The following is a 16,803-nucleotide window of genomic DNA, read 5'->3' on the forward strand; positions in this document are numbered from 1 at the left end:
AATCTAAATTTAATAAACTTTAAAAACAAAAAAGAAAAAGTTGCCGAGCAAAAGTTCCAAAGGGTTATCTAAACAATTATTTCTGGCTTAGTATTGGTGTTAGTTACAAAAAAGGCGGAAACAAAGCTTCAGCTGCCCGGCCGTTATCCGTGTGAAAGCTCACAAGTTGCTGTTATCTGGCGAGGGGCAGTGTGCACGGCAAAGATTGTCTTGTCAAGAGCCTCCGAGCTCAGTGCGTTTCACTCCGCGGTGCTGTGCGCACGTCGCTACTCGTCGTTGGGCAAAGAACGTGAAATTTGACTATCTCGTAAACTTAAACTACAAAATTACTTGGAATTGTAATATAATGGTTATTAAATATTAGAACAAAAAAATTCAGTTAAATTGCTTTCGTGCTTAACCAGCGATGGAATACTTAACAACAATTTGAAAACTTTTTAGATAAGGGTCAGTAAGTAAACACATATTGTTCATAACGCAAATACAAGTCTTGTTCAATTTGTACTCAAATATTTACTGTTAATTAAACTGGTATTATTTGACTTTTGAGTAATTTGGCAACTTTATTTGATTTTTTATTAATAACTTTATCACATATATCACAATTGAAATAATACATTAAATTATGAATTTTTTTTTATATGAATGTGTATTATTTAGATTGGAATAAACTTACGTATTTTTTATATAAGTAAATACACCACTAGTTCAACATTTATTTTTATTTTAATATTTATTTTCAATGTAACAAAACTTCTTTACTCTACATTAAATATTTTATAACATTATTATAACCTTGTTAAGGTTTGTTTCGAAATTTCAGTGGCAAATTCAGTTCAGTTTACTGTATTAACAAGCTCTTAGTAAGAAGCAACAAAGAAAATTACGCCAATGATGTCTTCGTTTGACCCTCCCAATTTTCTTTTAGGCTGCTTTGTTTTCCCTTTATACGATCGGCTTTTGTCGGAATCGTTTTACGTTACCGGCTTCTTTAAGAAGAAAAGAAATATAATTAATAATGGTCCTGTAAAGCGTTCCTATAGTTTTATTTATGCTTAGAAACCATATGAAATTAAAAACTAAATCGTAAAGTTAAATTCTTTTTTATACAACTTTTATGTTCTATAAAGTAAGAAATAAAAGGAATAAAAGTACATTAGGTTTACCTATATTTTAACACTGTAGTATTGTTGTAATTATATTTTTATTTAAATTATTGTTACATAAAATATGTTTAACAACTATTGCCCTAATCTTTTAGCTAAGGGTTTAATGAATGTAATAAGAATGAAATAAATTAAAAGACAATTTTATCTTAATTTAAGATCCCCAGACGCAAATTGTTTAAATACCTTCTTTTAGGATTGTCGTTTAAGCAAGAATTTTATGTTACTTAAATTAACGAATTTGAAATGATACTACGCATTAAAATAATAGCATAATCATTTTAAGTTAATTTGTTAAATTGTAGTGTTGAAAATATAATGGAAATTATTTTATAAACTATTTTGGCATTGTAAAAATTTATAATCGAGAAACCAATTTTATAAATATCTTACTAAGTATTATTTATAAATTCGAAAGTTTGGATCTATGGATGGATGAATCTTTGTTTGAAGGTATCTTTATAATTATTTAAGGGATCTTGATGAAGTTTGACACAGATGTAGAACATAGTCTGGAAAAACGCATAGGTTACTTAATATTTTTTAATACCGCGCGGATGGATTCGATAAGTAAATTAAATATGTATGTATGAGTAAATTATAAATTTTTATGCGACTTTAAATGATCGGTTAAAATTAAAACAATATAAGGAAAAAACTTTATTAAGACTAGAATATTTGTAAAGGGTAAGCTTTGTTAATAGACAAATCTTTACGTTTACCTATACGTACAAGGAATGGCGATATAGAGACTATCGGTATGTAGAGTTCCTATTATTTTACTTTTAAAATTACAATTAAAAGAAATAATTATTTTACGAAAAGTGTAATTTAATTAAAGTTGCTTAGAATTGTGAAATTACATAGATGCTTTAGGTATACAGTTGGAAATATAGCAATATAAATAGTAGCCATGATCGAAGCGCCTCCGTCACATAAAAGAGATCAAATCAAATGAGATGTATGTCAGGTCGAGCTAAATGGAAATTCGTGATTTCTGTATCCTCTCGGTAACGGGTAACGCAATAATTTGAATAGTCTGATAAACAACGTATGTTAAGGTTATATGTAAAAAAATATATTAACTTAAATAATTTCTTCTTGTTACGCACACGTAACACAATAATGCTCATAAAGTATTTAAATGGATTTATTATAACGTTTTTGTTCAGAGTTTCCGTAATGGAGATCGGATCAAAAATAGCTATTGAAAAAGACATTATCTCACCAATAATTATGTTAATTTTACGCCAAATACTTTAGACCAGAGCAGGTAGGCATAGTGAACATTATTCTACTACTATATTTATATAATTCAGGAATAGTCACATGGAAAATAAAGCTTTATTTTTTGCAATACAAACCGTTAGCATTCAGCTGTCGTGACCTGTGATAATACCTAACGCTAATACTAAAAATTAAAGTGTTTACTGTTTTTGATATCATCAATTATAGCAACAAGAACGTATTCGCATGAAAGGTTTAATACAGGTATGTCAATATTAATTAAATTAATTTAAATTAAATCCCTTAATCAATTCATTTTCCTTCTGACGGGATTAGTTACATCTATTAAGGCTCTAACCGTATTCACGGCTGTCTCGAAACTTCCCTTCGACCCGGCCTCGTTTGTTAAGTAATTACTTACCAATCAAGCATAAATATTTATTCACTGAAACAAGCCAACGATGTTCATAGCGACGTGTAAACCTGAATTATTTATATTAACCTGTACAAAATATTAAATCATGATCAGCTTAAAATACAAGTATAGATTTAATAGATAATAATATATAAATATATATAAATTATTGTAAAAGTGAACTTAGGCTAGTAAAACGCAAAGGGTACAAGACTATAAAATGCATTAAAAACCACATGCGATTAAGAACAATCGAAATATAATCAACTCCGCGAATAACATTAGACTACTTTCAATTAGGCAATTAATAGTTACATAAGAGGTCTTTTTATTGTTAAAAATGTAAAATTAATTATTGCAAAATTTTGGTTTGTAACAAAATATTGTAAACTAGTTATGCCCGTACTTCGTCCCCTTGATATAATTTTACGGGTAACGTTTTAATTATTTAGGCTATTTATTTAACTTAAACTTATAAAATATTACAACAAGACATAACAAACTTACAAAACATTCACATAAACCGAATATATTGCTATATTTTTTTTAACCTATTCTCTATTGTTGTTTTACACTTTTGAGGGTAAAACTATTATAAATTTAAATTATCGTAGTTATATCAAATAACAGCCTAAAAATTGTGTTTTAGTCTTCTAGCTATAATAATGAAGTTACTTTCGGACAACTTTTCAACCCATAAAAAACCTTTTTTTGCCTAAAAAGTAGCCTTCCTGGGGCTCTAGACTATCTGTGTATCAAATTTAATTTAAATCGTTTCTGTAGTTTTTGCGTGAAAGCGCAAAAGACAGACTGAGTTTCTTTCGCATTTATAATATTAAGTAAGGATTTGAATCAGTTCATACCCAGACATTTGAGCTATCCTAGCTCTTAATAAATCCGCAAAAGCTACAGTAAATAAAAATGGCAACTCTTTTAAATATAGTTTAACGAGAATCAAAGACGATAAAAAAAACTTCAAAGAGTTGATCATTGTCATATTGTTGGAGTGGAAATAATAACAAATCCGTAGCGAGCTTTAATGTTACCGTGTTGTTAAAAAACTGAACAAAGCAAGGATTTCGGTTTGTGTTCACTATCAGAGTAATTACTTCGTTTGCCTTCCCATTGACAAGAGTTTTAGAGCTTCAAGATCATGTACAATGATTTTTGTTATAACTGTACATTTGAGTTTGATTATTTAATTTTAAATCATCAAAAAATATCTATATTTCTAGACGTAGTCTTCTACCGAAGATCTTAAGTGTAGTTTCTTGTTGCCGAAAATTAACACTTATAAAAAATATTATCTTTTTCACTATTGTTGAAAACGCTGAAATCAATATACTTTCATACAAGTTTTTCGACCGTGGAAACACATAGTTATAAGCATCAATTTTCGCAGCTCTGTCTTTGTTTTTTTAAGAGTATTATTTTTTTTAAGTTCTCGTCTCATTAATCATTGATTTCTGAGAGCAAATTCTCTGCACAAAACGTGTCGTCAATTCTCTCATCATCTTTGACATAACAGATATAAATACATATATCTTAAACGGGAATTTTCGTCTCGAAAACCCACGAACATGAGCGAAGTAATCTCAGGTGTGCCAATTACATTTAAGAAAGAAATCATTCTTACGCATTCTTAAAGTAATAAAGAAATAAATTTAAAAAGTAAAGAAGTAACTATTATGCCATATTATTATCGTTGAGCTTTAAAATACCAAAAAATTTGCTTGAGAAAATTAAGCTGAGTTTAACGATGCTGTATTTTTCGTGTTTTGAAATATGATTTTAGTGAGGGTCCTGCGGTGAATTCTTTTGTAAATTTAAAATGACTTTTATAAACTTTTTTGTTACTTTAACAACATGCAAGTTTTTTTTAATTACCATTATGTGTAATTTAAATGTTTTTAAAAATTGATATCACTACGAGTTATAGGGTTGGCTTATTCTATTTTAAATTTATTGATCTTAGATCTAATCCGTGTCGTCTAATTAGGGTAACTGTTTCCCGTTGCCCCTTTTCATAAATTATGTGCTGCGAAGCAAAGTCGTCTTGTTCAGTAGGATGACGATTGTTTCAATTAAGCAAAAGGGAGTTGTGAGCAACGAACTGAATTATTCTACTTTTCTTCTTTTTAGTTTTTTGAATTTAAGACAAGATATAATTTAATATTGCAGTGCTAACGAAATATATACATTTTTTTAGTAGACCTTTAATTAAAAACAATAGTTTTCATCAGTAAGTAAAAAAATGGATTTAAAATTATCTCATATGTGTTTTTAATTTTGTTTTAAATAATAATTGATCAATAAAAAAAGAAATAACTATGAAGTGTGTCTCTGTAGTATTTCCATACGGGCTTAGAGAACAACACAGCTTATTATTTAGTAGTAATCACTTAACTAGCAATAGTTACATCAGATCCGTATAAGATATTGTAAAAGCGCCATCATTTTCACTAGCAGCATTAAAGTACGGCGCTAGTCGCCGCGGCCGGCCACTATCTGAGCGTGCAGTCATTAACAGCGTCGTTGTTGTCTCAACTTATTATCGTTTAATTTATGACCACACATTACCGCTTAAGGCGCTATTAAGCTTGGCCTGGGTCTTCCCCGGGAATAAATAAATCCGCCAAAAGTTACGCGCGCCCTAACTCATTTTGTTTGGCGCCACTTCATACCACGTGCACTCGTTAATTTGTCTACGTCACACCATAAAATGTTTATTGTTTTGTGTCGTTGTTACTGTTCGTAGTAATGTAATTTGATCAACAATTAGAAATCTAATATTATAAATACATACATAAATACTGAAAGAATAGCTAGTTAAATAAAAACTAGAACTTTTGTACAAGGTAGTCATGGAAATCTTTTGCTTAAAATTGTAATAAAAAAAAAATTATTCATAATCACTAATCATCTTTACGAATTTAGACAAATATTAATAATGGCTAATTTTAATTGATGTGAAATTTCTGAAATCTGTTGAATAAAGTAGAATAAGCAATGTTAAAACTGATAGAACGAGTTAATTACAAAATGAATATCTCGTCTCCTCTAAGGAATTAAGATTCATGGCACTTGTACCGTAAATCCGATTCCCTGCCCTCCATGCTCTAATTATACATGAAAAGGCAATTAAAGTTGGCAAACAGTACATTTGAATTAATAAATAAACATTATCTTCAAGGGTTGAATTAAATATTTTCGAGTTTGTCATATAATATGCATTAATAACAATATAATCTAATTCATTATTAAAATGGCAATCAAGGATAGAAAGAGAGACGGTTTTTTCTCTAATGGTATTATTTTTAGGAAAGGTGAATGAGCTATGCCTGTATTCGGCAAAAGTAAAATTTCATTTGACATTTTTAAATAAAACATTATTTTAAATAAAACCACTTTAGCTTTTTATTAAAATAAAAAATGACCAATTATATCAAATCACATACAAATCCTTTTTGTATACATATTCGCCCCAAAACGCCGATCACTTAAATGGAACCACATTTTGTAACAACATAATGCGCCGGGAGATTCACAGAATTGCTAAGTAAGGATTGCAATTCTAAATTCCACCGACAGGTCTCGCATTAAATAGAGACATGTTTGAAATGTTTGAATTTTCGTATGAAGCGTTCGTGATATGAGCTAAAATGCGTTTCATGTTCATCGATTTACGTTTAATTTTCTGACACTCATTTAGTTATACTCCACAATTTAAATAATTGAAATATGAACTGTATTTTATTGTATTTAGATTTCATGCTCTAATTTTATTAATATTATGTGGATGGATGGATAGATTAATGTTTGTTAGAACGTATCTTCAGAACTGCTCAAAAGATCTCTATGAAATTTGGCATAGATATAGTCTGGAAGAACATATAAGCTACCAATTAAGTTTTTTCTTAATTCCGCGCGGACGGAGTCACGGGCGACAGCTAAATATAGAAGAGAAAACTTAATTCTGTCAGGAAAAACTTTCTAATTATAAGTACGCGACATTGTTACTTCTATATTACCTATATATCTAGAAATGTTATTTTTTTATTTTACTAAGTTTATATAGGTGCGTATGGCATCAGCAAAAATTTTCTCAACAGTGAGTCATTATAGAGGTTGTCGTGGACCCTCTGAATATAAACATCGTCCAGATGTTGCAGATTAGAGGTGAAAGCTTTTAACCCTAATAGTAGATAACTTAGTCAAACATGGCTTTGCTCTATGAAATTGCTTATTGCAAGTTATCCATTGAAATACAATACTAAAAGTAACTTAAACAACAATACGCTAAATTAAAATATTTTAAAAAAAGAATCCTTTTTATCTTGCTTTTGTTACTACTGGAATAACATAAAAGAATCATTTATTATAAAAATACTAGATGTCGCCCGCGACTCCGTCCGCGCCCAGTTAAAAAAAAAACTAATTGGGGGGGGGGTTTATGAAAAATAGATGTTGGCCGATTCTCAGACTTACTGAATATGCTCACAAAATTTCATGAGAATCGGTCAAGCCGTTTCGGAGGAGTACGGGAACGAAAACTGTGACACGAGAATTTTATATATTAGATCTAATTTGAACCATTGACTTTATGTTGTATTAAAGAACAATTTGGTACTTTCCGCTATTGAATATGTGATATCAATAATGTTGAAGATTTCAAATGTGTTTAATACGAATACTTTTAGGTTATCTTTATTACCAGATTATTTTTATAGAAAAAAGAAAGTATAGATATAATCTGTGGAAAGCCGTACATTTGCAAATGTCAGTAGCTCCTCTGTCCGTACACGTACGTACATTAGTTGAAGCCGATAAGAACTACTGTGGGTGGCACATCTAAATGGAACATCTCCTTTTAAGTACCACATTTCCGTTAATTACTTGAGCTCTAATTTTATATCGTTGCAATCGTTCCTTTGTCATTTAAAGATTTCGATTTGTGGTAGTTAAAGAATTTTAATTTATATGTTCCTAAAATGAAATAGCAATTTTTATAGTTATATTAAATATTAAGATGAGAAAACGTCAAGAGGTTAATAATATCAAAGGTGATTTTCTTTAATAACATATATTTTCACAAGAAACCGCACAAGATAATTCAATACTTGACAAAGAATGTGCTCTGTCGCAACTTGCTCGGGTTTGTCTATACTAATTAGGTTTGTCCTAATGAATACAGGGCGGGGTTCATCCGTAGTTGTCTGGGTAATTAACAGCTGAGATAGGAAATATTAATATTTATAAGCCTCGGGGTCGAGAGCAAATTTTCGTTATACGTTTTAACAAGCCCCAAGCAACCCGGTGAATATTACACATTGAAAATATAAGTAACGTCGGAATTTATTTAGGAATTCGAGTCTATATTTTTGTACGCCTTTTTCGTGTTCTTTTTTTAATTTTCTACTAAAAATATTTTCTGGAATATCTATTTGTTATGAAAGATGGTTACAAAAATAAAGAGTACTATTAAAATTTTAAATGTTACTGAAAACCGAATTTCGAAAATTTGTTTCTTTTCTATTTTTTCCTCTTGGAATTTTTCACGTTAAAAATATGGCTTTATATAAAATACAGAGAATATTAAATAATAAAAAACGCTGGTCATTTCGTATTTTAGTACAAGAAATTTGTCTTTAAGAAATTTTAATACGACTAGTCATAATTGAGGCACGGAAAACTAAAGGTTCATAATCAAACCCATACTCAATTAGTATAATCTTTATTATTATTATATTATATTATTATATGTTTGTCTGCTGCTATACCTTTTTAGCGTACTCTACCAACTTCGCCTCTATTTTTCATGTTTTATCTTAATTTCATTCTTCTCTCTTTTTTCGTTCATTATATTTTCTTTGTAGAAGTTCTTCATTATTTTTAATCCAGTAAAATAATTTAATGTAAATAACAGTGGAAAAGAATAAACAAAACACACTTTTTCATTGTATTCCAAATAATGAAGTGAGTTTGTATATTAAAGTTGTTATTTTAATATAAATAAAGACATTTACATTACCCGAATGTTTTACAATTCATAAAATGTTTCGAAATTACCATATTCGTATAGAAACCGCGCATTGAGTGCGAGGGTTACGGCTTGTGAAGGGTGTTTTATTGCACTTTATATAGATGGATATTATCAAACTTAATGGCCGCATTATGTATAAAATCACACATTGTTAAATCACATTTTATTTTTATTTCATCAACGAAAACAAATCGTTTTAGGCCCGCTACACACTTCAATTTTAACTAAACAATCTTAATGTTAGGTCAAAACCTACATGTGCAGTCAAAATTGGGAACTGTGGTCCTAACACGAATATTTTTAACAATCGCCATTATATGGTCCTCAAATTTCGAAACCAAAATTTATTTTATAATTTGTGCAGCGCCCTAGGCGTAAAGTACACCAAAATCTCATAGAAATTTTGACATAATTGACGATGATTGTACAAATTGTCACAAATATGCGTGCTAGTACTGTACCTCTGTTAAGATACGGTGACTTTGTTATTTTGGTGGATTCAGGTGGCCGATTGCTCGTCTGCTACCTTTTGCTAAAAAAATCCTAAATACGTACCTTTCGACTATTCATTTAAAACTGTGCAGTTAAAATTGAACGTGTGTGGCAAGCTTTACGTTGAAATTTGAATTTTCGATCTAAAGTCGTGTCATCGGGAGTGTAATAAGGCGATGTTTTTATTACAACAGACCCATCTAATAAGCGGACACTCGCTGTTTGTGAACAAACAATCTCATCCCATTTCGTAATTTTATACCTATATCCGCCGGCTAACGCAACAAAATTACATGGCCCAAATAAGTTGAAAAAACAAAATTTTCTTTGGTCACGCGTTTACTAAACAATTTTCACACATTGCAGATACGTTTTTTAAAAAAGACTGTTCCTTATTATTATATATTATATATAGAACAATTAATTTAAAGAAATAAAATATTTGTATTTCCATTACATTTTAAAAATGTTACATTTAAAATGTCGACAAACAAAATTAAGAAATCGTTTTTATTGTTCTAAATAAGATTTTTTCACAAACTGACTTAACCGATGATTCGTTCAACGTTAAATAATCAAGACAATATGACTTGCTCGTATATCGACGGGTCTATGATTTCTTATTCTGTATATTAACGTTAAAATGTTTCTTAAATTCTCAAAGATAAATAATTAAATACGACATGAACATTTATCTCTGCGTATATTATAACTGCGTTTACTGCTTAATATTCATGAGTGACTAACTTCTCCGTGAAACTTGCGACGAATTGTGCGACTTGTTCTTTGAATAGAGTTAAACTGAGTCTTTGGCTGGATTCTTTTTTTAATAAACATCTAAAAATTATAGCACAACTGGTTAAAATTACTGATTATAATGTGAAACAAATGTTAAGGGTAAAAGGTATACTCTGAGTTGGTCTTTGAGAGGAATTTTTTATAGATATTTATGATAGTCTGTACAAAACTTTTCTTGCATACATCAATACTAACATATTTTTTGACAATGGTAACACCCTATGTGTGCTTAAAATTAGGTATGTATGTATTTTAAAACCATGATATGATCGTTCTTTTTTATTAATTGTACCTAAAAAATAATAACTACAACAACCTTCTTTATAATGGTGAGGTACATCAATCTTTTCAATCTCTAGACTATTCCTTGTTTGTGTTTTTCTGAGATTAAATTTTATCGAGTCCCCAAGCAATAAAAAGATTTCAGGAGCAAACCGATTGAGGTTTTTTCTGAAAGCGACGAATCCTATCGTCTAAATAGAAATCAATATCTGAATCGGTTGTGAGTTTCTTCTTCACAAACCATTTGCTAAAAAAGTAGTACTTTCTCAAAGAGATCCCGATGGCTCTTATTTTAAGAACCTTTAGGATCATACTTGAAGAAAGCGCAGTGCCTTTGGGACCTCGCTTCCGCCCCTCTGAGAAATGCCCGAGATAAGAGAGACGTTTTGGCGCCATTCATGTTTATAGCAGGGCAAATGGCCCTAGAATACTGCGGTACTTATTATAAACAAGTACCCACACGCATTATATTTAAAAGCTCTTAACTAAATATTAAAAGCATCTATTTAATATCCAAAAGTATTCCTTCTCATAGTTTTAAGTTAAAATATTCTCGCTGCAAGAAATATATTATTTGTAATAAGACTCTATGTGACTAAATAATTACATATTTTGATCTTATCGAAACTTAGCCAAGACATTCATTTGTAGTTTTAGTTGTATACAAAAACGTTATAGATTTGAGATTTTATTTCAATATTTACATCGATGTTCATAATAACGGTTAAAAAATGTAACTTCAAGAGTAACTTTGTCATATATTGAGCCTAATATAAAATTATGTAAACACACAAATCGGTAAACAATTATGTACTAAAGTATGAAGCAACCACCTGTGTTTATGAAGGGGAAGGAATGAAATAATTTTGTCAATTTTCGTGGAGCGTAGTCACCGTAAAATTTTATGGAGATCGTTTTTGATGGTGCGCGAGAAACAACTACCATTAACAATGTGCCTTCGCCATCAAATTCCGAGCTGTGACATGTTATTTAAGGTCTTCTTAAGTTATATATTTCAATTAGGACCCCTCTTGATCACGGGCAATGAATTTAACGATCAGTAACAATTGGTATTCTTTGTTATTTTTAACGTCTCTTAAAATTTATTTTTTAAAGAAATTGTTACAAAACTTTAATTTCAATTCAAATAAGTCACTTTTTTTAATTACACAAAAGGCGTGAGTTAAAATAAATCTTTAAAAAAAAATAAGATTATATTTATTAGTTATCGAAAAAATTATTTTGTTTTTTTTTATTAAAAATATTAATTTGATTTAAACAAATTGTCAAATATTTGTTTTCGAAAAATTCACGGCAAACATTACTAATCTTACTATCTTATTAATATTATAAATAAGAATGTTTAGATGCATGGATAGTTGTTCGTTTGAAGATATCTTCAGAACGCCTCAACAGATCTGGATGAAATTTGTCATAAATGTAGAACATAATCTGGAAGAACACATAAGCTTCTAATTAAGTTTTTTAATCCCGCGCGGACGGACTCGCGGGCGACAGTTACAATAGAAACACCTAAAATGTGATAATAAAATAATAAACATAAACAAAACAACATCTAAACAGAGTTATTAGAATTATATAAATTGCTAGTTTAGTTTCGTTTGACATAAGCCCAATACCCTGTCGGATGTCCTCCGGGACGCTTGTCGAACAAAGATTTTGTTTTATCAAACTGCTAATACAATTTTTTTGTTTTATTGCTCAAAAGGTCGAAGGATTTATGGCCTGACTACTTTGCATTAATTTCCCATTCATTATAAATCTTTTGTAAATTTAGGAATATTTTTTTTTATCATTTCATGGTGTGAAATACTCAGGAATTATGTGTATTACGTATTCAAGAGAGGTCTGCAGAATATTGCCACTTGGAGTAGTACTCACGACTGCAATAGATTCATGGTATAACATAAATTCCAAGATGACAAGTAAATAAATAATAATAATTATTAAATATATTTGTGTTATCAAAGTACATATTAATTCAAAGCCACCAATTTATTTTTATGAGTCTCATCATTCCATGAGCAGTAAAAGTTCGACCACATCACATGAACCAATCATATGTTTATTTCAGCACATCAAGAAAATAGCTCTCTCGTAATTTGTGAATTGGATTAGTAAAATGTAATAAAACATTCAATGAAAATAAAATTACACTCACCTAATTTATTAAGAAGGCTAAGGTTAAAGTTTTAAAATTTTGTAGGCTGTGGTTATGAAGAATATATTCCTGACATATTGGTCTTCTCATCGTTCATTTCCTTGTACGTATTTAATTTTGATATAGACACATTAAATAAGACACATGTTAAAAGTTAATAAAAACATATCATAATATTGGATTGTTACGCGATTTACACATATATTCAAAAAATCAGTTCAATCAGCAACCGGCAAATCGCTCAAATTTCATATGCAAGATGAAACTTAATAAAAACTTGAACAATTTAGACAGGACATTAAGATTCACTACCAGCAAAAAAACATATTACTTCATATAAATTTAGTTGATCCTAATATTTTTCAACATAATAAGATCGTCGTAACATTGAGTATTTTCAGACAAGATGAAAATGAAGCAGTAAAATAGTAATAGTGTAGACAAAGACATGGATCACTGTTATCTCGTGACTTTGGTGAGCCGCACATCGCCCGGCCATTAATGAAGATTAATTGTTGACGACGAAACACATGTATAGTTCTGCTAATGTAGTCTGCACCTCTAATTGTGAGGAACTATAGGATTTTATTAATACTCATAGGGAATATGATGTTAATAGTGTTCTATGTGATAAAGAGTATTTTAAAAACATATTTATCAGATTATCATATTGAATATTTTTCTAACACATGGGTGACGTATAAATATACGTGAATTAAAAGAAAATACATTGACGATAACAAATACTCTTCCGTTTAAAAATATTAAACAGCGTGACATAGAGTTCAGTGACTATTCCTTTAATTAGATAAATATTTATCAAGACACCATAAAGCTGTACATTTGGCGTTTGGCAATCGGTTGTGTCGTCTTATCTCGAGGAAGTGTCGTGTAGTTTCCATTGTATACCCTAATAGTCGTAATCGACTACCGAGCCCGCGGCTAACGACTCTTTGATTAGAACTCAGCATTAACACATTTCGCTGTTGGCACGAATTCTACTCACTACTTGATCATTGCAATTGTTACTAATATTACAAAGATTTAGAAATTAGTACGAATTTAATGTTGTCGTCTAATTTTGGATACGTCCTTATGGTGATATTATATAGTGTACAGCTAGAAAGTATACATGATAATATTAAAGCTAACACAAAAAAAATGAATATATATTTCTGTGGATGTGCAAATTTTAACCTCAAATCAAATAGTTTAAATTTATTACGAATTCTCATTCAATGCGTAAATATTTGAATGATACATAGAACAAGTAGTCATACAAAATTGCATTATAACATTTCTGAAATGTACGTACTGGTCGTCAATAATACAGTTCAAATAGAGATGAGTAACAAACCGCTATAAACGTGCACTTATTCCAGCTGGTGCAATAATATCTAATCCACTTAAGGACCCTTACAGGCGAAAACCCATTTCATTACATCCCTTACAATGGTGTATTAAAACCGACGACGGGCCGTTGGGGAGCTTTAAAACATAGTTGCAAATCTGAAACTAAATTCACTTACCAGTTTCTAGTGAACGTACTTGGAAATCATTTATCTGAAAGCTGTTCCCTTCCGCTATCAAAACGGTATCAAGAAGGGCGAGAAACATAAACTCGACCGCCCTTGCAGTTAGATAAAATAAAAAGGGGCGTCAGATTCACTCATGTCGCACCACACGTAGGGCGGCCCTTCTGCCTGTCCTCCGTAACGACGTCTTTATATTGAGCTATCTCCCCATTTGAATACGTCTCATATCTCAAAATGAAGGGTACTTAGTGTAACGCTATGAGGAATATTGAATATGTTTTACCGCTACACTTACATTATTTCATCTGTTACAAATAGACTTATTTTTAAGTTTATAAGTTTGAAAACAGACGTCAGTGGTTTACTGATTCGTTACAATATTATTATTATACTATCTGTCGCCCGCGACTCCGTTCGCGCGGAATTGAAAAAAAACCGTAATAAGTAGACTGTCTTTTCTTCCAGACTATGTTCTACACCTGTGGCAAATTTCATCAAGATTCTTTGAGCCGTTGCAGAGATACCTACAAACAAACATTCATCCATCCATATATCTAAACTTTCACATTTATATATTATTAAGATTATGGTGGTTACTAATATTTTTTTACATTGAGAAAATTTCTTTCCCTTTACTATTTCATGAATTTGAAAAATATTTGTTGTTGTCGCAAAAATACCAAAAGACTGAAGAAGCCAGTGATGACATAGTCCACAGATATTAATTTATATATCTGTATAACATAATATATGTAGTCTACTATTAGATTTTACTGGAATAAAATGAAACCTCTAAGCAGTGGATGTAAATCAAATCTAAGTGTGCTCTAAAATATGTATAAAACATAGAGTAACGTAATTCAATAATCGATAAAAGGCGGGAGTAACTAAAATCTACGTTTGTAATATAAAAAAGGTTAGACGCTTACCTATGCAAAAGAAATTAAGTTGGTAAAAAGAGATTTACGTGAGCGGAATTGTAAGGGAAAATTATATTCGATGTTGGTGAATATTTCAACGGTGACATGTTTACGTGACATAATTCGGACCGGTCCGTCGCCGCGTCCCTGCTGCTGAGGTGTTGTGGTATTTATTACAAGGGATTTGTTCGGCCCTATTTATGTGAGATTTGCACAGATACGAATAGATTTATAGCCACAATCTAATTAGCACGTGAAGTCGTTGTGAATTTCTAATTGAAATTTCACATAAATTAATCTTATTTTTAAATAGCTGGTAAGATTATAATACTATTTAAATACCCATATCAATTTAAATTATGTAAATAACGTACTTTTCGATCATAATTTCCGAACTGTATACAGAATTAATGCAAAAGTAAGCCTATATAATTCGTCATTTTTCATAACAAAAATAGGCACACATTTTATGGAAATTCCCTTTTACTGGTTTCAAAAGGGTAATTTTTCTGTAAATTTCCTTTTAAAGTTGCTATTAGCGGCAGCAGTGGCAAGCATGGGTTTTAAAACAGTCGTTTAAGCAAGTCTTAGCTTGAAGATATTGTCGGTGGGTGCGAGGTGTAGGTTCATATCGGCAGAGGCGGAGGCGGGGCGAGTCTGCATCTGGTCCGGTAATTAAGAACATCTGCCTACGTTCAATTTTGAAGCGCGGTGGATGAGAGTTGGCCCGCACGCCGTCGGGTCCATTTGGGAGGGAAGAGCAAATTGCTAAACTTTCAATTAAAGAGTTGTTATTCAAACCGCTCCCGGTTTTCTCCGAGGAATTATGTATTATTTCGCAACGACACTGATAGATCCTTGTTTCGCATTTTGCTCGGATAATGTTCTAAATCTTTATAGGGGTATTTTGAGAGTTGAAAATTAACGCTTATTATTTTCAGGCCTTGAAAATTTCTGAGGTGAATTTTAATAAAAAAAGATGTAAATTTTATATAATCTCTAAACGCTATTAAAACCGTCCAATTATAATTTATCTCTGAGCCGCAGTTGAGTTTCAATCTAAGTCTACAACACACAGTCTACTAAAAATACATATGACAATGAAACAGCATCAAAGCAGATTGAAATTCTCTAAATGTTTTCTATATATAATTTAACATCTGCTTAAACCACTTTCGAGTTTTCAGTGTGTAATTTAGTAGGTACAATAATAAAAAAAGCCTTTACGATACATACTTATTATATTCATATCATATTCATTCCTTAAATTAACTTCGTAAATTGCAAATTTATAATGTTCTGAATTATCACAGACTTTGAAATCTACATTCATCAGTAAATAAATTAAACTTGGGAGTGAATGTTACTTCGTTGATACGTTAAATTAGGATCATAATGTATGGCTCACTGCATACGATAGCAGCTGCCCTACTTGTGAACTCGAGGGTTGTTTAAAAGCCACTGAAAAATGTACTGCTATATTATCATTATGAATCTTCATACGAGGTTGCAAACGTTATCACTTGTTTTATTTTATATTTACATTTTCATACTGTCGTAGTGTTTTTTTTTTTACATTTCAGTAAGTTGGTATGTAGACTTTTGCTATTATGATATTAAGTATAGATTGTCTTATTTTTATTTCTCCAATCTTTTACATGTGGCACAATAAATATTAGAATTCTAGTGAAATAACAGGTGAAAATAGAGATACTAGGTTAAGCAGGATTTATTTTCATTTCT

At 30.6% G+C, this 16,803-nt stretch overlaps 1 protein-coding gene across 1 annotated transcript in view; it reads left to right on the forward strand.

Annotated features, from left to right (window-relative positions):
- Nucleotides 1-248: 248 nt before the first annotated feature.
- The window catches only part of LOC106709024 (lachesin-like), a 40,828-nt gene continuing 24,273 nt past the window's right edge, over nt 249-16,803 (forward strand). Inside the window, exon 1 of the mRNA XM_045682767.1 lies at nt 249-447. The gene's annotated coding sequence lies outside the window, so the exon portion shown is untranslated. The remainder of the gene's footprint in view (nt 448-16,803) is intronic.

The sequence above is a fragment of the Papilio machaon genome, chromosome 2 (genome assembly GCF_912999745.1).
Source record: "Papilio machaon chromosome 2, ilPapMach1.1, whole genome shotgun sequence".
Classification (NCBI taxonomy): Eukaryota; Metazoa; Arthropoda; class Insecta; order Lepidoptera; family Papilionidae; genus Papilio; species Papilio machaon.